We start from the raw sequence: 8,703 nt of genomic DNA, 5'->3' as shown, positions 1-8,703 counted from the left end.
TTATTTTTCTGGAGTTGAGCTGTAGGAGTTGCTTGTATATTTTTGAGATTAGTTGTTTGTCAGTTGCTTCATTTGCTATTATTTTCTCCCATTCTGAAGGCTGTCTTTTCACCTTGCTAATAGTTTCCTTTGATGTGCAGAAGCTTTTAAGGTTAATTAGGTCCCATTTGTTTATTTTTGCTTTTATTTCCAATATTCTGGGAGGGGGGTCATAGAGGATCCTGCTGTGATGTATGTCAGAGAGTGTTTTGCCTATGTTCTCCTCTAGGAGTTTTATAGTTTCTGGTCTTACGTTGAGATCTTTAATCCATTTTGAGTTTATTTTTGTGTATGGTGTTAGAAAGTGTTCTAGTTTCATTCTTTTACAAGTGGTTGACCAGATTTCCCAGCACCACTTGTTAAAGAGATTGTCTTTAATCCATTGTATATTCTTGCCTCCTTTGTCAAAGATAAGGTGTCCATATAACTCTTTTTACTCTAGGTCTTTAGTAAACATTACATCTTCTCAATCTTGCCTCCGTTCTTTTTCTAAGCTCTTGGATCATCTTCACCATCATTGTTCTGAACTCTTTTTCCAGTAGGTTGCCTTACCCACTTCACCTACTTGTTCTTCTGGATTTTATTTTGTTCCTTCATGTTGAACATATTTCTCTGACATCTCATTTTTTCTAACTCTATGTGATTGTGGTTTCCATTCCCCCTGGTCTCAAGACTAGTTCTTCTTGCTTCCATTTGCCTTCTTTTGGACAATTTGTTCAAAGAAGATGCTGGATGTGATTTCAGTATTCTTCAATTTTCCAAGTCTCTCTTTGTGGCCCAGTATGTGATCAACCCTGGACAATGCTCCATGTGATGCCATTGAAACATCTCATCCTCTGTCCCACCCTTCTCCTACCCTCAGTATTTCCCAGCATCAGGGTTTTTTTCCAATAAGCTGGCTCTTAGCATCAGGTGGCCAAAGTCTTGGAGCTAATAAAATAATACATTGTACCCATTATATGTTTCTAATTTCCTGACAAATCTGTGCCATACTTGGCTTAGGAGTGTGAACTCCTAAGTGATCACAGTCTTAGCCTCCTCTATCTCACCTGCCTCATTCTCCTGCTGGGAATGGTGTACCAGCTGGGAACTTCTGTGCACAGCTCCAGTGTTTGCGCTGATATTGAGGACTTTCTCTAGTGTGATCACTGTGTTGATGTTGGCCTTTTGTTGCAAGACTTTCTTATTCAAGGGCTGCATTTTCACATTGAGCAGAGCCAAGAAACATGCCTCAGAGGCATCATAGATGGTGGTCAAGTTGTTGCCTTCTTTCAAGGCCAGTACCATCTGGCTCCCTGCCAGTGTTAACAACAGGGTGCTTGCTGCCTGGTCTGCTCTGGTGCCCTCAAGAGCCAAGCCCAGAAGGCTGCCAGGATGGAGGATGGGCTCTTGAACTTGCACATCAGTACACCAACTGCAACAGGGTTTGGAGGGCATACCTCTTGGCCTCCTGCTGCTTGACAGCTTCAAGAAAGCTGTGAGGTGTGAGTTGTTGACAGTGACCATGGCCTGGAGCCCTAGGGAGATGCTGAACAGAGAAAGAGACTTGTAGAGGCTGAAATGGTTGGGTGAGACATCCAGAGGCAGGGCCTGATCCTGGGGGAGTTCTCTATGGGGACATTGGGGCCTGAGCCAGTGAAATCATTCTCAGAGGTGATGCTATGGGAGTTGTTGGAAGAGCTGGGACCAGAGGCTGGTGTACTGTTACACACATCTGGAAGGCAGGCCTGGCCCCTGTGATCTCAACAGCTCTCTTCTTAAAGATGCCGATGACAGTCATGTCCTAGGATACAGGGGGAACTGCTTCTCTGAAAGGTCACCTTCTGTTTCAGCATTGAACATACTTTTAAGTTGGTTTTGAAAGCTGTGTTGAGAAGTGGGAAGTAGTCACGCTGTCCTAGAGCTCAAGCCAAGGCAAATGTAGGTGGGAGGCCCTGGGGGGCTACTCTGGGGAGGGGTGCTCTAGTCCAAAGAAGCAAGTTGGGCTGCCCAGCATTTGGGATGCTGTGGGATGGAATGGTTGAGGCTGCCTGGTGAGGCTGCCTCCTTACTCTTTCTGGAACTCAGTGAACAGGAGCTGCTTCTGCAACTGCTGCTGCTGCCTGAGCTCCAGGAGCTCCTGCTGTAGTGACTGCTTCCCTGACATAGTATCCCTCAGCTCCATGGCGCTGGGGCTGCCTTCTTCCCACCCTCCGTGGAGCTGGGCATGGCTCTTGGCAGCACAGGCTTCACCTTCACTGGCTTAGGGATGTTGTGTAGAGGGGTCTGAGAAAGGATATTCAAGGATATTTCTCCGCCTAGCTCCCATCCTTCTTGGTGGAAGAGTTCATGCTGGCTCTGGACACTCAGGAAGCTCTAGCTGTGGACTGGTTATGGGAGTGAGTGGAACTGTGGTGATGTCAAGAGAGACAGACAATAACAGACACACAGGATGGGAACCCAGTGCTGTTTTTGCCTGTAACACCCATCCCAGGCCATCGTTAGGCAGGAGGCTGTCAGGCACTCTGAAGAGCATCCTGGAGCTTCCTGTTTCCTTGGTGGCTGCACCAGTGGGGGTAGCAGCAGGGGCAGCACCTCCTTCAAGGCTCCTTCAGGTTCACTTGTTGATTTTTAAATCAACTCATTGATTTAAAAATATATTTTTAATATATTTTAAAATATATTTTCTAGCTCTTTGCTAAAACTTTCACTCTTAATCTCTTCCCTTTTCTGGTTCATTTGGCAGTCTTATTACTCATGTTTTGAATTATTTATGTAGTAAACTGCCTCTCATTAGTTGCTTTTTTTGAGTTTTGCTTATTCGTTCTTTTATTTGAAACAACTTCCTTTGAGTTCTTATGGGGCTTGACTTGCTCTGTCTATATTAAAAAGTTGAGACTGTTGCATATCCTGGTCTTGAAGTGGTGTCCTTGTGTCAGAGCATGTGTAGAGAGTCTACATATGAGCTGGATTCCCTTCTCCCTCATACTGAGGGTGTGCTGGCCCTCACCTTGGTAGGAGGCAGTGTGGGAGATTGCAGGGCTAAAACCAGTCATTTAAGAGCTGGAAGGTCTCTTCTGCTCAGTGACCAATATCACTCAAATGGCAACTGGGTCATTTCAAATTTTCTGGATCAGAAGTTCTAAGGTTTAATTCTAAGCTGGTTCTGTTCCCTCAAGTTTGCTCTCCCCTCTCCAAGTTTTGGCACATTTCCCCCAGAGAGGGACAGTGCTGAAGCAAGAGTTGTGTGCTAGGGTGTGTGCTCTTGCAGTCCAGGAAGACTAGTCAGAATGCCTGATGCACCTGCTCTGCTGGTCACCATGAATGCCTGCAATTAACACTGGTGAGTTCCTGGAAAACTCAACCTGTGTTCTCTGCCTTTTTCCGGGAGAGTGGATGTGCATGTGTGTGTGGTCACTGTTCATGAACAGAATCTAGTTTTCTTTCAGCCTCATGTTCCGTCTTATCTTTCAAACAAGCCTAGGGGACTCATCTCCCAGTGTTTACTCCAGGGCAGGGACACTCAAGATGTGGTTTGAAACATTCACTTCCCAAGGAGGATCTCCCAGCCTGTGTGATCATCCTTGTCTTTAATTTCCCCACTTAGGAGTGTGGTTCCTGACCTGAAAGCTTCTCTTCTATTTCTATCTCACTCTGACTGGAGCTTTTTTGTAGTCTTTGTAGTATAAGAGTATTTTCTGATTGAGGCCAATTTGTTTTCATTGAGAACAAGTCCGCATATATTTGTGATGTGTTCACAAGGTAAGGTAAGTTTCACTTCCTCCTACTCATTCACCTCGATGTCCTCCTACCTTGCTTAAATTTTTAAGGAACTATCAACAGTTTTCTACAGCATTTATATTACTGGCAACAATGTACAAAGTTTCCAGCTCTCAATATCATCACCAAAAGTTGTCACTTTGATAATTGTTTTTAAAATGATAGCCATTCTAATGGGTGAAAGTGATATCTCACCATTTTGATTTGTATTTTGTAACAGTTGTTAATGTTGAACATTTTTTCATGTATCTGTTGACCATTTTCATATCTCCTATGGACAAATGTCTACTCAGGTTCAATGTTCAGTTTTAATTGGTTGTATGTTTTATTGTTTCTCTGTGGTTATACAAGATCTTCACTGATCCTGGATATAATCCCTTAACAATGAAGACTGATGATTTTTTTCTCCTTTTCTTTTGCTGATTCATCATTTCCTTGATGATACACATTGATGCACAATAAGCTGACATTTCTGTTAGGAATAAAATGTATCTTGATGACATTGAGTGGCAGATGACAAAATTCAGCATCAACCTGGAGAGCATTGTGACTTGCTCAGAAAATAGAGTCCAAAGTTTGTGTTTTGACTGGTATATTGGGGGAATCAACAGGCACAAGAAAAGGAAAGGTGACAGTTTTTATTATTATTACAATAAATTTTTATTGAAATATATTTGATTAATAATGTTTTGCCAATCTCTGCTGTACAGCAAAGTGACTCAGTTATACATGTATACATATTATTTATTTGTATTATTTTCCATCGTAGTTTATCACAAGACATTGCTATATTGAAGAGTTCCCTGTGCTATATCTTAGGAACTTATTGTTTATCCATTCTAAAGGTAATAGTGACAGCTTTTAAATGTGGTCAAAATGAACAAATTCTGAGTATAAATGTTTCTGCTTTGTTCCTAGATACAGAGCAGTGTGTCCAGTGCCTAGCACATGAGTATCCAAACATCTAGAGAAATCACTGTCTCCCCAAATTGTAATCTTCCTGGCCTTTGAAGATATATTGGGGATGTCACTGGCCTGCATGGCTTTGTGCTTCTGTGTCATCACATCTGTGGTTTTTTGGGTCTTTGTGAAGTACCAAGATACCGCCATCAGTTCAGTTCAGTTGCTCAGTCGTCAGACTCTTCGCGAGCCTGTGGACCACAGCACGCCAGGCCTCCCTGTCCATCACCAACTCCCAGAATTTACTCAAACTCATCTCCACTGAGTCGGTGATGCCATCCAACTATCTCATCCTCTGTCATCCCCTTCTCCTCCTCCCACCTTCAATCTTTCCCAGCATCAGGGTCTTTTCAAATGAGTCAGCTCTTTGCATCAGGTGGCCTAAGTATTGGAGTTTCAGCTTCAGCTTCAGTTTCAGTTTCAGCTTCAGCTTCCAATGAACACCCAGGACTGATCTCCTTTAGAATGGACTGGTTGGATGTCCTTGCAGTCCAAGGGATTCGCAAGAGTCTTCTCCAACACCACAGTTCAAAAGCACCAATTCTTCAGTGCTCAGCTTTCTTTATAGTCCAACTCTCACATCCATACATGACCACTGGAAAAACCATAGCCTTGACTAGACAGACCTTTGTTGGCAAAATAGTGTCTCTGCTTTTTAATATGCTGTCTAGGTTGGTCATAACTTTCCTTCCAAGGAGTAAGCGTCTTTTAATTTCATGGCTGCAGTCACCATCTGCAGTGATTTTGGAGCCCAGAAAAGCAAAGTCAGCCACTGTTTCCACCGTTTCCCCATCTATTTCCCATGAAGTGATGGGACTGGATGCCATGATCTTAGTTTTCTGAATGTTGAGCTTTAAGCCAACTTTTTCACTCTTTTCTTTCACTTTCATCAAGAGTCTCTTTAGTTCTTCACTTTCTGCCATAAGGGTGGTGTCATCTGCATATCTGAGATTATTGATATTTCTCCCGGCAATCTTGATTCCAGCTTGTGCTTCTTCCAGCCCAGCATTTCTCATGATGTACTCTGCATATAAGTTAAATAAGCAGGGTGACAATATACAGCCTCGACATACTCTTTTTCCTATTTGGAAACAGTCTGTTGTTCATGTCCAGTTCTAACTGTTGCTTCCTGACCTGCATACAGATCTCTCAAGAGGCAGGTCAGGTGGTCTGGTATTCCCATCTCTTTCAGAATTTTCCACAGTTTATTGTGATCCACACAGTCAAAGGCTTTGGCATAGTCAATAAAGCAGAAATAGGTGTTTTTCTGGAATTCTCTTGCTTTTTTGATGATCCAGCGGTTGTTGGCAATTTGATCTCTGGTTCCTCTGCCTTTTCTAAAACCAGCTTGAACATCTGGAATTTCATGGTTCACATATTGCAGAAGCCTGGCTTGGAGAGTTTTGAGCATTACTTTACTAGTGTGTGAGATGAGTGCAATTGTGTGGTAGTTCTTTGGCATTGCCTTTCTTTGGAATCGGAATGAAAACTGATCTTTTCCAGTCAAGGCCAATAACTGGCCTCTCAGCTACGTCCTGCTCATCTCCCTTCTCCTGTGCTTCCTCTGCTCCTTACTCTTCATTGGCTGTCCCAACATAGTCATCTGCATCATCCAACAAATTACATTTGCATCTGTGTTCACTGTGGCTCTTGCCATAGTTTTAGCCAAAACCCTGATTGTGATTCTGGCATTCAAGGCCATGAAACCAGGAAGAACCATGAGATGATTGCTGGTAATAGGAGCTTCTAATTATGTCATTCCCATCTGCTCTCTGATCCAATTGATTATCTGTGGAATCTGGCTGGGAACCACGCCCCCTTTCCTTGAGAAGTAGTCATTCTGAGACCATGGAGCTCATCATCATATGCAACAAATGTTTGGTCACTGCCTTCTACCATGTCTTGGGACACTTGGGCTTTTTAGCCCTGGGCACCTTCTTCTTGGCTATCCTGGCCAGGAACCTGCCTGACATCTTCAATGAAGCCAAGTTCCTGACTTTCAGCATGCTAGTGTTATGCAATGTCCAGGTCACCTTCCTCCCAGTCTACCACAGCACCAAGGGCAAGGTCATGGTGGCCGTGAAGATCTTCTCCATCTTGGCCTCCAGTGCTGGGCTTCTAGGCTGTATCTTTGCCCCAAAGTGCCACACATTATCCTTATAAGACATGAGAAGAACTCTTTGAAAAGTTTCAGGAATAAAATAGATTCTAAGAGAAATAGGCATTGAGGTTTTATCTCTGTGACAGTTTTGGCTTTTGAACAACAATGAATCAGAAACATTATAGCATAGGTTTATTCTTTCAGATATTAGAAACCATAAAAACTGCCTTACCTCTCTTTAGCAAGGAATTTCTTTGTACAATTCCCCGTAACCATCCAGACTCACACTAAGTGTTCTATATCAGTTTATCAACTATTCTCATGCTTTTTGTACATAATCTAGCCTTTTCCTTCATGATTAAGTATATCCTTATTGCTTCAGCCTTTTCTGTATCCCAGGGAGCTTTCTATAACTAAGAACGTTTCAGATAATTCTTTCCTGTATATTCTCTAGGTTCATCAGCTAACTGTGAGGGTAAAAACTTATACTTGGATTAAAAAAATCCATATTATGCTTGACATTCCCATGTTTATTCAAAATCGTTTAGAGTTTAATTTTTTTTATTTTGCTCTCATCTTTTTTTCTGAATGCAGTAGTTAGCCAAATTTTGAAAATTGTAATGTATCTCCTTAAATCATTTTAAGTCATCTTCTTTCAACTTACTTGAACATCATTAAATACCAACCTCTTATATATACAAAAATTATTTCTGGGATATCATTTTCTTTTTGTCCTCATTGAGTTTTTTTGTCCCCTAACAACAAACGATTGGCAGGATTGGTATATATTTTTTCATATCTTTCTTGATGGCTCTTTTTTTCCCCTAGAAAATTTATTAGTTTTCTTGAAAAGCTTCCATTTCTTTTGAATGTAAGAATCAATACTTTTCCTTTTAAATTAGAATATTGCATTCACTTTATTTCTTTGATTCAAATATTTTGGATGCAAATGAGAGTTTTGCTATACAATTAATAAATAAGGTAGTATTTAATCAGGGGTTTTATATCCTCTCTTTGCTTAATCATGATTTTATCATGCTTTTCACTGAATTTGTTTTATATTGCATTGATTTTTTATATTTATTATTACATTTTTGGTGATATCTGAGTTATATTCCTATATTTTTAATATGTTCAAGTAGGAACTTGGAGTATAGATTTCAGACATTTTTTTCTTTTCTAATGTAAGCATTTAGTACTATGAATTCCCCTTTCAGCTTAAAAGCTTAAAATTCACTTTAAAATGAATTCCACATTTTATTATGCTGCATTTCCGTGTCCTTTACTTTTAATATATTTTTCAAATGTTTTTGAGACTTTCTGCTTGAACTTTAGGTTTTAGAAAAAATGGGCTGTTTATTTTCTAGTGACTTTCAAACTTTTTGCTTACCTTTAGGTTATTGATTTAAGATTATTTCCTCTATGATCTGAAAATACTATGTATAATTTCAATGTTTAAGGATCTATGAAGTTTGTTTTGTGATCCAGAATATGTTCTATTTTTAGGGATGTTACTTTGGTACATGGTAATAATGTATGTTCTGCTGTTTATGAATGGATTGTCCAATAATTGATTATTTGATATTCTATAAATTGATGGATTATTGATGCTTGAAGGCACCGTTTAATTTTTCTTATATTATCTGACTTTTTGACAAGCTGTATTGTCAATTGGTGAGGAGAATATTGAAATACCTAAATATTACTTTTTATTCCTCTCTTGTTCTTTTTCATTATATCAGAATTTGTTTCAGATTTTGATTTGATCATATACATTTTCAACCTACAATGGAATGTATTTTCTAGTGAACACACAGAGAAACCATGTGGGCTGCAAACCACAA

At 40.4% G+C, this 8,703-nt stretch overlaps 1 pseudogene; it reads right to left on the bottom strand.

Annotated features, from left to right (window-relative positions):
* Positions 1-1,441: 1,441 nt before the first annotated feature.
* On the bottom strand, positions 1,442-2,203 carry LOC133252134 (histone deacetylase 5-like; annotated as a pseudogene).
* Between the last annotated feature and the right edge of the window lie 6,500 nt (positions 2,204-8,703).

The sequence above is a fragment of the Bos javanicus genome, chromosome 7, assembly GCF_032452875.1.
Source record: "Bos javanicus breed banteng chromosome 7, ARS-OSU_banteng_1.0, whole genome shotgun sequence".
NCBI classification, from domain to species: Eukaryota; Metazoa; Chordata; class Mammalia; order Artiodactyla; family Bovidae; genus Bos; species Bos javanicus.
This window is presented reverse-complemented; position numbering and strand designations above follow the sequence as displayed.